This window comes from Ursus americanus, chromosome 4 (genome assembly GCF_024610735.1).
Source record: "Ursus americanus isolate L20-20 chromosome 4, mUrsAme1.1.p, whole genome shotgun sequence".
Classification (NCBI taxonomy): Eukaryota; Metazoa; Chordata; class Mammalia; order Carnivora; family Ursidae; genus Ursus; species Ursus americanus.
The window spans coordinates 98,785,588-98,799,589 of NC_142130.1; the positions used below are offsets into that span (position 1 = coordinate 98,785,588).

At 50.4% G+C, this 14,002-nt stretch overlaps 1 protein-coding gene across 10 annotated transcripts in view; it reads left to right on the forward strand.

Annotated features, from left to right (window-relative positions):
* PCBP3 (poly(rC) binding protein 3) overlaps positions 1 to 14,002 on the forward strand; it is a 269,593-nt gene that overhangs the window by 148,024 nt on the left and 107,567 nt on the right. The gene's annotated exons all lie outside the window — the stretch shown is intronic.

Below are 14,002 nucleotides of genomic sequence, written 5' to 3' on the forward strand. Positions count from 1 at the left end.
TTTCTTTGACCTGTAAGTTATGTAGAATGTGTTGTTTAATTTTCAGATATTTGGAGAGTTCAGGATATCTTTTTGTTATTGATTTTTAGTTTAATTCTGTTGTGGCCACAGACATACCCTGTGTGATTTCAGTCTTCCTAAATTACTGGATCTGCTTATGGGCTATAATACTATAGTACGCAGCCTTTTCAGATTGGGCTTCTGTCACTTAGTAATATGCATTCAAGGTCCCTCCGTGTCTTCTCATGGCGTGATAGCTCATTTCCTCCTAGTGCTGAATATTCTCCCATTATCTGGATGGACCATAGGATTTATTTTAAAAAATGTATTCTAGCGCAGCTAATGGGAAGAGTTCTAGGAGCAGTCACAAAATAGTAGTTGTAAACACCCCTGATTGTGGTCTCTAGGTACTATTTTATTTTACTAGAAGGGCAGGTTTCCTGGAGAAATGGTTTCTTACACACTCAAGGAAATGTGCAAGATGAGCCTGTAACCTCTGGTTTTGACTACAGGTAAGGGAGCTATTAGGGACTAAGGAGGTAATTCCAAAGTCAGACATGGTCCACCTTGACAGACCCTGGGCCCCAGAGATGTGACATTTTGAACATGAAAAGTAATAGTACTACTGTGCAGTGAGAGACAGCAAACTCGTAACAATCCACGAGTCATACCAGGTCTGAAGAACAAGAACAGAAGTAAGTCGTTCTTTTCTGGAGCTTGTTAGGATAAATCTACTTTGTGTTTCGATCATCAGTAAATAATAGTGAAAAATCCAGCTTGCGTCCTTCCTTTCCTATGGAGACTGTATTGCAGACAGTGTAGCAAACAGTGGATGGGGTAAAGTTCTTACTTATAGAAGCTAATTGTTATAGAAAGAAGTACAGAATTAGAAAATCACCATTTTGGAATCCCTGATGACATCATTGCCTGCTACCCCATGAGCTGAAAAGTTCACAGGGAAGTTCGCAGTGGAGGAGTCGGGCTGACAGCACTGTGGCTGCCTGTAAACCTCAGCATCACACGAGGAAGGTGAGACAGTCCACGGTCAGCTCCGCCTTGTGCTCTGATACCGTGGGAAGTCCACAGCATCAACTGTGAGGGAGGAATTGAGCCTGTGGCCCAAGCAAGACTCCGGAGTTGACTGCCAGTTTACAGAAATTCAAGGCTAGAAGACATGAGAAGATATCATGAGCAGGCAGTCGGCCAGATGCAGAATTTGGAGGATTCTAAGACAGACGACATGGATGTTCAACAGATAAAATGCATGTAGAAAGACGGAGCAGTTACAGAATAATATTAGAGAAAAGTCATTCTGTAAAGTTTATTTGGATTATTGTTAAACAGAGCAATTGTAAAAAGAGACCACTTTGACGTAATTGGAAATTTGAATGGCATCTGGTGTTAGGTGGCATTAAAGAATTTTTCTTGATTTTGTTATATGTGAGAATTGCATGGTGGTTATGAAAACTGTTTCTAGATTAAATGTATACTGAAGAATTTATTGGTGAAAAAGCTTGGTATCTAAATTTCATGGCATGCAGACTGGCCCTTAATTGTAATCAAAGAATGCATTTTGTGTGATTTTAATTCTTTTAAATTTGTTGAGATTAATTTCATGGCCCAGGATACAGTATATCTTGGAGAATATTCCTTGCTTATAAAGAATGTATGCCCTGCTGTTGTCCGGTAGAGTTCTGCAAATGTCAGACACTGCATTTTGATGGACGATGTTAAATTCTTCCAGGTTGCTGTTGATTTTCTGTCTACCTGTTCTACCATTTGTTGAGAGAAGTGTGTTCAAGTCTCCAAACATAATTTTGGATTGTCTGTTTCCCCGTTAATTCTATCAGTTTTTGCTTCATGAGTTTTGTGTCTTTGGCCCACACAAATTTAGGATTGCTTGCTTTTTGATGGAGAGACTTTTAAAAAATCGTTATTTTCATTTTATCATTTTATTTTTTATATTTATTTTCCTTCTTTATCTTTGCTTATTATTTTCTGTGCTCAGAAGTCTGCTGTATCTGGTATTGATTTAGCCATTCCTGATATATTTTTTTTTAATTAATGTTTACCTTAGACAGCATATAGTTGGGACATATTTTTTCTTTAATCCATTCTGCCAATCTCTAGTAATTGGTGTATTCAGATCATTTATATCATAGTGTGATAATTTTGCTTTGTTAGGACTTAAAGTTGTCATCTTATTGTTTGTTTTGTGTTTGTTCTTTCTGGTTTTGTTTTCTGTCTACTCCTCCTGCCTCCTTTTGGGTTACTCGACCATTTTGTTAGAATTCCATTTGATTTATCTATACTGTTTTTCAGTGTATGTCTTTGTACAGATTTTTAAGTGGTTCCTTTACATATTATGCTGTACATATTAACATGGTAACTTACCATCATATGGTGTCAATATTTACTAGCTTGAGTAAATAATAGAGGCCTCACCTCTGTTCACATCACTACCCTCTCCTTTGTAGAGTCTACGTTTCCCATCTGGTTCTTCTTTTTACCTTCTATTTCTTTGCTGAGATTTTTCCCCCCATTTGTTTTAAGCATGTAGACATTGCTCATTGAAGCATTTTTATTATGTCTGCTTTAAAATCCGTGTCAGATCATTCCAACATCTGTGTCATTTCAGTGCTAGCTTCTATGGATGATCTTTTCTTATTCAAGTAGAGATTTTCCTGGTTTGAGTCTGGTGAGCTTTTGGTTGCTTGTCTCCTGCACATTGGCTATCACTCATGAGACCCTGGCGCGATGGTCCAGGTGGGGCTGTGTGCAGCTCCAACGGAGCTCCTCTGGCCTAGACAAGGATAAGCACAGGACAGCAACACTTGCCCCTGCCCCACCCCTGTCCCTGTTCACCCTCCTCCCCTCTTGTTGCGGTTCTGCTCCCCGCTCCACCCCCAGAAACCTGCCCTGTTGCTGCTGGGTTGGGGCTGATGAGGTTGGGCTCTACTCCACCGATAGCAGGAAAAGGCAGGCGCCATGTAGTGCCTTTCCCACCTTGATGTGCTTCCACCGCCCCGTGTGAGGGGGAGAATTCTGCTGCCCGTGGGCCCCACATGCAGTCGCCAGGGTCCGTACGGGAGGAGGCAGAGACAGATTTGCTCACACCCAGAGACGGCCATGTGAAGACAGGGCAGAGAGATCTCGAGAAGGTCGCGCAGCTGCAAGCCGAGGAGTGCGCAGGTGCTGGAAGCTCAAGAGGAAAGGGACAGATGCTCCCTTGTGCCCTCCGGAGAGAGCGTGGTCCTGCCCCCACCGTGACGTGGGCCCAGGAGCACTGATTGTGGACTTCCGGCTCTCAGAGCCAAGAGAAAGCAAGCTCTACTTCGGCGCTTTGAGTCTTGTCCTTGGCCTGTGGCGATTCGTTACAGTAGCCATAGAAAGCTAATAAGGGTCTTTTAAAAATTCTGTTTCTTTGTTGAGTTTTGTTCTATTTTTGTTCCTTCCATGAATGTTTTCCTCATCCTCCTTAGCTTAGTTATAACAGCTTTTCCAAAACCCCGTCTATTTATTTTTATAACCTGTTTGTTTAATTCATGTTTATTCCAACATGTGGCCGCTTTGGAGTCAATTATCTATCAATTCTATTTTTTTCCCCTGTTTCTTTGTATGCTGAGTCATTTCGGTTCTATTTCTGAATGTTTTGCTGTTACATTGTCAGACTGCTGTCTCAGGCTGCCGGGTCGCCGTGGCAAACCTCTGCAGGTCAGGCCGCTGGAACCACAGACACGTGTTCTCCCGCAGCTCTGGAGGCTGGACGTCCAAGATGAAGATGTCAGCGGGGTTGGTTTTCAGTGAGGCCTCCCCTCCTGACTCACAGACGTCTGTCTTCTCCCTGTGTCCTCCCACGGCTTTTCCTCGGTGCCTTCCTGTGGGGAGAGACACAGAGGCAGTGAGACAGGGACAGGAGGGCGGGTGCGGGGAGTGCTGGCTCTCTAGTGTTTCCTCTTCCAGGGACACTAATCCTGTCCTATCAGGGTCCTACCCTATGACCTCATTTAACCTTAATCTCCTCCTCAGAGGCCCTATCTCCAAATGCAGTGACTTGGGGGGTTAGGGCTCCAACATTTGAACCCTGGAGAGGGGAGGTGCAGTTCAGTCCACAGCAGTCCCATTTCCCCTAACAGTGGGAGGCGGCTCTCTTTTAACCAAGGCAGGCCCCTTGTGGGCATCACTTTGTGAACCCGGTGCTTCCTGTGGTGGCTGCAGCTGGAACCTGTTTAGCATTGCACACATGCAATCCAGGACACCCCCCCCCCCGTAGCCTTGCATACATGCAATCCAGGACCCCCTCCCACCTCCCATAGCCTTGCATACTTGCAGTCTAGCCCCCCCCCCCCCCCGTAGCCTTGCACACGTGCAATCCGGGATCCCCTCCCACCCCCTGTAGCCTTGCACCTGTGCAATCCAGGACCCCCCCCCCCCGGTAGCCTTGCACACATGCAATCCAGGACCCCCTCCCCCCCCCGTAGCCTCGCACATGTGCAATCCAGGACGCCCCCCCTTAGCCTTGCACACATGCAATCCAGGACCCCCTCCCACCTCCCCATAGCCTTGCACATGTGCAATCCAGGACTGCCCCCCCCATAGCCTTGCACACAGGCAAACCTCCCCCCCCCCCGTATTTGGGCAGAGCATATGCACAGAACTTGGGGCTCTCCCCCTTGGCTCTCTCCTTTCCAGCTGCTGTTGTCCTTGGTCCCTCAAGCCAGTGTGGTTGGGGACTTTCTCCTTGAGTGTCAGCTGCCCTTAGGCTGAAAGCCACAAAAAATGGGGAATTTGCCCAGTGTAGGTCCCTTCTTTAAGGGACCTGCCTGCTGTTGGATATTGTCATGACTTCAGGAAGTTGTTGTGTTCTGTGCAGAGTTTGCCTGCCATCTCTGGGAGGGGAGGCAGGCAGAAGCCATGTGCTGCTGGCTGGAAGGGGCTCTGGGGCCCTGGGCTGAGCTGCTGGGTGCACATGGCTCCTGTGCTGGGGGATCAGCATCTGTCTTTGAACGGAAAGCGGGTCGTGCCACGTTTGGCCCCATGGGCCCTCTGTACCTATCCTCAGAGAGGGCTAGGAGAGTGTGCTAGGAGAGAATTAGGGACGGCCTCAAGTGTCGCAGCATTTGCTCATCTCTCATTGCCCGCCACTTTGAGCAGGACAAGAAAGAAAGCCAGTCCTGTTTTTCCAAGGGGTTCTCCTGAGCCCCCGAGGCTTGAAGAGGAACGTGAGCTGCGGATGGGATTGAGGCGGACATCTGTGCAGCGCTCTGAGCACCTGCACGTCCAGGCAGCGGCTCTCCCATGCCCTCTGACCGTCTTCAAATCTCGTGTAGTCTGATGCTCTTTCATTCAGGGTCTGCTTGATAGATCGTTGTCAGGCAGGGATGCACCTATCTCCCGGCTCAGCACACGGCTGGCTGCAGGAGACGGCTGGTCTGTTCTGAGTGCCTGGGGCAGTAGGGCACGGGCCCTCACGGACAGAATGGAGTCTAGCAGAGTGAGGCCCATGGGGTGGTGTTCCCCGACAGCAATTCTGTTTAAAGGTCAAGACCTCACACTCCCCTTGGTGCTTGGGGGGAGGGGGTGCAGCATGTGCCAGGAGGTCATGTCGGGAAGTTTCTTTCCTATGAGCCAGGGGGCAGGGCTTCTGTTCCTGTCTGTGTCTGTTCTCCAGTCCAGATGAGGCACGCCGCGTGTGTGCTTGTGTCTGTCTTCAGCCTGGCTGGAAATCAAGGACTGGCACCCTCGTGGAGCTTCTGGATGACAGTTCCAGAGCTTTCCTGGCCTGAGTGACGTCACACAGGAACTGAATGTGGCTGGCTTCAGCTGGCGTTCGGGTTCTTCCTCGTGGATCCTGTCACATGTCACTTGTTGATTCTGGAATGTACCGAAGTCTGTTTTCTTCTGACAGGACTTAGGAGAGAATAGGTGTGTTGGAGTTCACGTCGCTGGTGTGCTCCGTGGCGCTGTGCACGAGGAACAGGCATATGCCAGCGGCGCACCCTGGGCTTCTGAGGGCTGTGAGCCTTCAGCGACTGCAGGGAGACACTGTTTTTAAAGTGAAGATAGAGACAGACAAGAGGTCTTCTGAGTGTGTCTGGATTTAAGAAATTGGGAGTGGGTGGATGTCATGGCCGGGGAGGGAGTGGAGGCATGCACCAGCGAAGTCACAGCACCGTGGGTGAGGCCCACACAGGACCTCATGCCTGTGGGCAGCCATCCAGGGGTGGGAGCTGAACCTCCTAGGGCTCCGTGAGCCTGGTGAGCCTCGAAGAGCCATGTTGGGAGAGAGGACGATGCCAAAGGGGGACTTTCATCTGCCGCCTACAGCCTGGTGGGGTCCTTGGAGGGGCCCCTGCAGCCTGCTTTCCTGCCTATCTAGACTGGGGTCCTGTCACACCGACATGCCTCAAGCTCTGGCCCTGGATCCCAGCTCACTGAATGAAAGCACTCAACCTGTGGATGGGTGAACAAGGCCTCTGGCCACATGTCCGCTTTGTGTAGCTACCAAGCCCTGAGGCCAAGGGGTGTGGGAGGTCAGGGGCATACCCCTTCCTGCCAGTGGTCCTAGGCACTGGCTGGACTGCATATTTTGCCGGCATCTTCAGGGAAACCGTTTTCACAAAAAAATTTAAAAAGTGTAGTTTATTTGAATATTATTAGTGGGAACAAGAAAGACAGACAATAAGCAGTTTCTGCAATAATTGTTTCATTTCCTTGTTGAATTGATGCAGAATGTTTTCTTTGAAATGAGCTGGGAGAGAACGGGAGCACATGCTGCACTTGCTCATTTCAGAGCATGTGTTCATCCCTTTCCTCACTGGGCTCTCCCTGAAGACCTTTAGTGGCAGAGTGGAATTCCACCCATTTTCCACGTGAGACAGTGCCACTTCTGGGGCGCAGTTGGCAGAGCTGGTGCTGGGCCTCTGATTCTCTCCTGGTGCTTTCCAGAACGTGTGGCAGGGCCATGAGGTGGCCTCCGGGTCCCACTCAGGCATCTGCCAGGGCAGCGCACCCAAACTGCTTCATGTACTGAGCGTTTGCAGAGAGCTGTGTCCAGAGAAAGGGTTCTGTGGCTCGGAGGAGTTGGGAGAGCACATGCTATTTAGAAGAAATTGTTTTTTCCTAACCAGGTGTCCTGGGAGCATTTAGATGTGGAGCTGTGCCACAGTGTAGAGCACTGGGGGCTCTCCAGGGCGGGCAGGGGACCACTCCAGGGACCTGGGGACTGTGGCTGTGTGGTGAGGCTGACACCCAAGGGAGGCTCTGCGGCAGTGGGGTGCGCCTCGCAGGGAAGCTGCTGTGTGATGCGGCCATGAGGCCTCCGCCTTGATGGGCTGAGTCGGAACAGCCTGGATGGGGGCAGAACAGCTGCCTAAGCAAGCTGAGTGTAAACCGGCCCGGGGTAGCTGTGCATGGGTGCAGGAGCTGGACGGGGGGCCGGTGTGCCGGGGGAGTTGTGTGACATGGGAGCCTGGTCCACACCCCTGTTAAAAGTAAGTTAAAATCCGGGGCGCCTGGGTGGCACAGCGGTTAAGCGTCTGCCTTCGGCTCAGGGCGTGATCCCGGCGTTATGGGATCGAGCCCCACATCAGGCTCTTCCGCTATGAGCCTGCTTCTTCCTCTCCCACTCCCCCTGCTTGCGTTCCCTCTCTCGCTGGCTGTCTCTATCTCTGTCAAATAAATAAATAAAATCTTTAAAAAAAAAAAAAGTAAGTTAAAATCCATTACTGAGGGCACTCTCTGCTGAGTGAAGAGGAAGCTGCGATTGAAGCCAGGGGGGAGACCTGCCCTAGTGGGAGTCCCAGCCGGCCAGGCTCTGGCCCAGCAGCCTGCCTGGGGGGGGGGGGGGGCGGGCAGAGCCTGCAGGACTTGCGTCTGCTCCCGGAGGTCCACCTGCCCTCCTTTTCCCACGGGCCCTCTCCAGTCTCACTGTGGCAGGTGCCAGGCCAGCAAGCCCAGGCCTTTGCCGCCGCCCACGCCATTTGTGTGTCTGTACATCAGGGCCCTTCTCCCCACACACAGGGGGCTTCCGGAACATTGTGATTTATGGTAAGAAATACATATTTGGTCTTCGTCCCTATTCCTGGCCCAGAACACCAAGAGTTTTAACTTCGGAATGTCCTAAGTGAGGAGAGCATAAAGGTGTCTTTTGTTATGTTAGAGAGATGACTTTTGGAAAACACCGAAGTGAGGAAGTGAGGGGGCTGGTGGCCATGGGAACCAGCCCATGAGCAGAGATTAGAACTTTCAGTCCCACCTCCCTGAGCTCCGGGGAAGGGAGCGGAGATGGAGGTTGAATTAGTTGCCAATGGCCAATGAGTTCATCAGTCAGACCTGTGTAATAAAGCCTCCCTAAACAACCCCAAAGGACTGGATTGTGGAAGACTCGGAGGTGTGGGGAGAGTGGCCCCTGGGCGTGGAAGCCCCTCACCACTTCCCCATCCCTGGTCCTGCACATCTTCATCTGGCTGTTCCTGGGTTCCATTCTTTTATAATGAGCTGGTGACCTAGTGCGTAAATGGTCTGAGATCTCTGAGCTGCTGTAGCAAATTTATTGAACCTGAGGCTGGGGTCATGGGAACCTTGACTGATAGCTGGTTGTCGGAACCACATGGGACAGCAGTACTTGAAACTGACATCGGACTTGGGGGAAGGGCGGTCTCGTATAACTGAGCTCCTAGCCTGTGGGATCAGATGCTAAGCCCAGGTAGATGGTGTCAGAAATGAGTTGAATGTGGGACACCCCACTGGGGTTGGAGGGCTGCTTGCTGTGGGAAACCCTGCACTGGGAATGGTGTCAGAATCCTGCCTTCCTACTGCAGGGCCTTCCCCTCCCCCCACAAGCTGACTCCAGTTTGCTTCCTCTCTGGGAGCAGGCCGTGAGGAGCTCTCTGTAGCCGTCCTGACATGGGAGTTGAATTAGAGACATCAGTCCTGTTCCGGGGTGACATGGGGTCTGGGCCACCTGTCCATGCAGCTTATTTGAGCCCTTGCCCCTCTGCACGTCCAGGACCAAGTGTGACGGGCCTTAGGTCGTGGTGGATAGTGACGCCTGCAGGGAGCTGTTCGTTGTCACGTACTCACTTCTTGTCCCAGGAGTTGAGCAGGAGCTGCTTTGTAGAGTGACAGATTCTCTGTTGCAGGAGGCATGGCCCTGCTCCAGCACCCAAGCCATCGGCACCATGTCGCTGTCAGTGGGACTTGCTGGGGCCTCTGCACAGCTGGCTTATCCACCCCAGGTTCCTCCAGCAGCTGTGCCTCTTTTGGGGCATGTGGCCATAGGTCATAGGCTGCAAGTACCGCATGTAGCCTCCAGGACACCCGTGGTTGTTGGAGCAGTTTTCCCAAGGGCCGCAGAGGTGGCCGGCAAAACCCATACAGGGTCCCTATGAGGCATGCCCTTTTCTGCAAGCTTGTGGGACACAACAAAGTGCGTCCTTCACTGAGAGGAGAAGTCCTGGCATGATAACTGCCCCTCTTACACACGGTGCTGACACACAGGCCCCTGAGACCCTGTAAGTTACCTTCTACTGTCTGCCCCCCGTGCCTCCCAGAGCATCCAGACAGCTTGCTGTTGCCTGATTGCTGTGTCCATGTAAGAAGCACCAGCCAGAAATGGTCCAGCATGATGTCTGTGCTGTGTTAACATGTGGCCAGGGTTCCTGAAGATGACATGTGGTCAAGCAAGCAGACTTACTGCAGCCCCAAGAGACTGCGTTCTGCTGTCCTCCCTGGAAAGGCTGACTGAAGTTCACCCTCTGTCCTGACGGGACAGAGATAGATGTGTCCCAGGCAAGTCATTGACACAAGTGTAGAGGCCACATAGCACAGGCACTGGGGCTGCCACTTGGCTGGGACCACAGCAGTCCACTGTCACCAGCCACGGTCTGTCTGGTTTCATGGCAGAAAGTAGAAAGGGGTGCTCTGGGGTTCAGCACCCTGTAAACCCTGAAGTCTGTCATGATGGCCCTGACTGCAGCTTTTCCTGCACACTGCCCCAGCTTGGGTAGTGAGGAGTTGCACTTGGCCATTTCTACTTCAGTGTCCAAGACCAGGGGACCACAAGGGGTGTTCTGGCAGCTGCTGAGTATCTCACCCAATTATGCTCTCAGGGATTAGGTTGACATCCCCTAGTTGCATGTGCAGGCCCAGGGACCCCTGAAACACACAAGGGCCAGGGTTCCACTCGCCATGTCAACTAGGGGTCTGTGGCGGTGTTTGCATCCCCTGGAATTGAGGAGAGCTCAGGCTCGGTCCCCAGCAGCCTGGGGAAGGCCTAGGGGTTCTCTCTCTCCACAACCCTGTCACGCTGTCCATTGGGGTCGGGCAAACGCCTGTTCTGTGCCACAGGCTGTTGCAGGGTCTCCCTTCGTCGTGGGGTCTGCCATGTGGGCGGCTCGGGCCTAGAGGCTGGGGCCAGCCATCCTGACCCTCCTTGGAAGTGGGTGATGTCGGCCTCCTTCCAGTTCACAGGTTTTCTTTAGCGTGCCCAAGGCAAGGGCACCTCTGTCCTGGGCACACCCTAGTCCACTTATGGTGGCCCTAGAGCTCTGTGGGTCAGCACGCCCTGCTGGCCCCTGGCCTTGCTGCCTGTTACATAGTTCTGCCCACCTAGCCTCATTGGCCACGTGGGGTCCCTTGGCCTTTGCTGTCCTGGAATTGTGTCTCCCCTGCAGCCAGGTTGACAAAACACTGCATTGAGCTCTGCTGCTTCCAGTTCGTCCCTCACTGCCTCCTTGAAGGGCCTTCAGGAAACACTGGCAGGACACCCAACACCATATACTGCCCCGTTCCGCATGCCCACCCCATTTACGTTTGGCTCTTCTTGGATCATCCAGGCTCTACTCATGGTGCTGGAACCACTCTTGCTGCACTGGTCACAGGTCCTGCTTCCTGCCACTTAGGCCCCTGTGCTTCCCTGGAAGGTGGCCTGTCTTCTGGGGGTCACTGCTCCAGGCTGCCCCCAGCAGTGCTCAGAGGCCGACCCCTGCCCCTTCCCCAGGACACAGTTCAGCAGTTACACCCATTCTCCACACCGTCCACTGCTGATGCAGCTCATGGGTGCCCCTCGGGCTGGCCTGGAGTTCTGTCTTCAGGCCTGGGTGGCTCCTGGCAACTCAGGAGAGACTGAGTTCAGGCTTAAGGGGACTTCGTTTTCTGAAAGGAGTAGAGAAGCTGTGGATTCCTCTGGGGCAGGGGGGAGTGCTCCCTGTCCCAGCGAGCTGCAGGTGAAAGCTGCCCCGAGCAAGCTTCCTACCAGGGGGTGGGGGGGTGAGCCCCAGCCCTTAGGCACACACAGCCTGCGCCTCCCTCGGCTGCTCCTCTGGGAAACCCATGGGGGCTGTGAGGACCCACCTGCAGCAGACAGGACACCGCTTGGCCATGCATGGCTGGTCGCCAGGTTGGAGGGACACTGTGTGTTGCTAGGACGCTTGGAGACCCTGCAGGCATGAATCAGAGCCGGGCCAGTACGTGCTCTGTACCGGTGAGAACTGGTTCAGTTTTGTGGGCCGTGCAATCTTTGTGGCACCTACTGCACTCTGCCCTCTCAGCCTGAACACGTGTGAAAACCAGCTGCAGACCAGTGAGTGGGAGGGCGTGGCTGCGTGTGCATAAAACTTGAACCACAGAAATAGGCTGGGGCTGGGTTGGTCCCAGAAACACATCCTGCTTGAGGGTCGGAAGAGGTTTCTCTGCCGCTCTGCAGTGGGACCGTGGAGGTCTGCTGCCACCCAGTGGTGAGGATGTGCCTACATGAGGTCAGCTCCTTTTCTCTGGAAAGCTTCTTAAGATACCTGGATGGGTTTCTGCTCTAATCTTTATTATTTCTCTTCTCCTGCTTGGTTTACGCTTGATTTGCTGTTCTTTCTCCAGATCCTTTAGGTGTAAGGTTAGCTTATGCATTTGGGATTTTTCTAATTTTTTGAGAGAGGCTTGGATGGCTATGCACTTCCCTCTAAGGACCGCCTTTGCAGTATCCCATAGGTTCTGAACCTATGTGTTTTCATTTTCATTGGTTTTCATGAACTGTTTAAGTTCCTTTTTAATTTCCTGGTTGATCCATTCATTCTTTAGCAGGATTCTTTTTAACCTCCAAATGTTTGTGTTCTTTCCAAAATTTTCCTTGTATTTCAGTTCCAGTTTCAATGCATTGTGGTCTGAAAATATGCAGGGAATAATCTCAGTCTTTTGGTATCAGTTGAAACCTGATTTGTGACCCAGTATGTGATCTATTCGGGAGAAAGTTCCATGTGCACTCGAGAAGAAAGAGTGTTCAGTTGTTTTAGGATGGAATGTTCTGGATATATCTACAAAGTCCATCTGGTCCAGTGTGTCCTTCAAAGGTCTTGTTTCTTTGTTGATCTTCTGCTTAGATGATCTGTCTGTTGCTGTGAGTGGCGTGTTGAAGTCTCCTACTATTAAGGTATTATTGTCAATATGATTCTTTAATTTGGTTAATAGTTGGTTTAGGTAGTTGGGTGCTCCCATGTTGGGGGCATAGATATTTACAATTGACACCATACACAAAGATAAACTCAAAATGGATGAAAGACCTAAATGTGAGACAGGAATCCATCAAAATCCTGGAGGAGAACATAGGCAGTAACCTCTTAGACACTGGCCACAGTGACTTCTTTCAAGACATGTCTCCAAAGGCAAGGGAAACAAAAGCAAAAATGAACTTTTGGGACTTCATCAAGATAAAAAGCTTTTGCACAGCAAAGGAAACAGTCAACAAAACTAAGAGGCAACCCACAGAATGGGAGAAGATATTAGTAAATGACTTAACAGATAAAGGGCTAATACCCAAGATCTATAAAGAACTTCTCAAACTCAACACCCAAACAATCCAGTCAAGAAATGGGCAGAAGACATGAACAGACACCTCTCCAAAGAAGACATACAAGTGGCTAACAGATGAAAAAATGTTCAACATCATTAGCCATCGGGGAAATACAAATCAAAACCACAATGAGATACCACCTCAAACCAGTTAGAATGGCAAAAATTAACAAGACAGGAAACAACAAATGTTGGCGAGGATGTGGAGAAAGGGGATCCCTCTTACACTGCTGGTGAGAATGCAAGGTGGTGCAGCCACTTTCGAAAACAGTATGGAGGTTCCTCAAGACGTTAAAAATAGAGCTACCTTATGACCCAGCAATTGTACTGCTAGGTATTTACCCCATAGACACAGAGGTAGTGAAAAGAAGGGGCACATGCACTCCTATATTCATAGCAGCAATGTGACAATAGCCAAACTGTGGAAGAAGCTGAGATGTCCTTCAGCAGATGAATGGATAAAGAAGATGTGGTCCATATATACAATGGAGTATTACTCAGCCATCAGAAAGGATGAATACCCACCATTTGCATCGACATGGATGGAACTGGAGGGGATTATGCTAAGTGAAATCAGTCAAGCAGAGAAAGCCAATTATCATATGGTTTCACTCATATGTGGAACATAAGGAATAGTGCGGAGGATAACAGGGGAAGGGAGAGAAATCTGAAGGGGGAGAAATCAGAGAGGGAGACAAACCATGAGAGACTCTGGACTTGGGGACACAAATGAGGGTTACGGAGGGAAAGGGGTGAGAGAATGGTATAGCCAGGTGATGGGTAGTAAGGAGGGCACATGTGTTGATGGGCACTGGGTGTTATATGCAACTAATGAATCATTGAACACTATATCAAAACTAATGATGTATTATATGTTGGCTAATTGACCACAATAAAAAAACAAAAATAAAAAATAATTTTAAAAAGATACCTGGATGGGGAGTACGGCTGACCCTTGAACACTCGGGGTTAGCATCCCCTCCCTACCACACAGTCAGAAATACACGTGTAGCTTTTGACTCCCCAGAGCTTAACTACTAATAGCCTACTGTTGACTGGAAGCTTTACTGATGACATAAACAGTCGATTCACACATATTGTGTGTTATATATTGCACTCTTAGAGTGAGGTAATGTAGGAAAAAGAAAACAGAATCAAG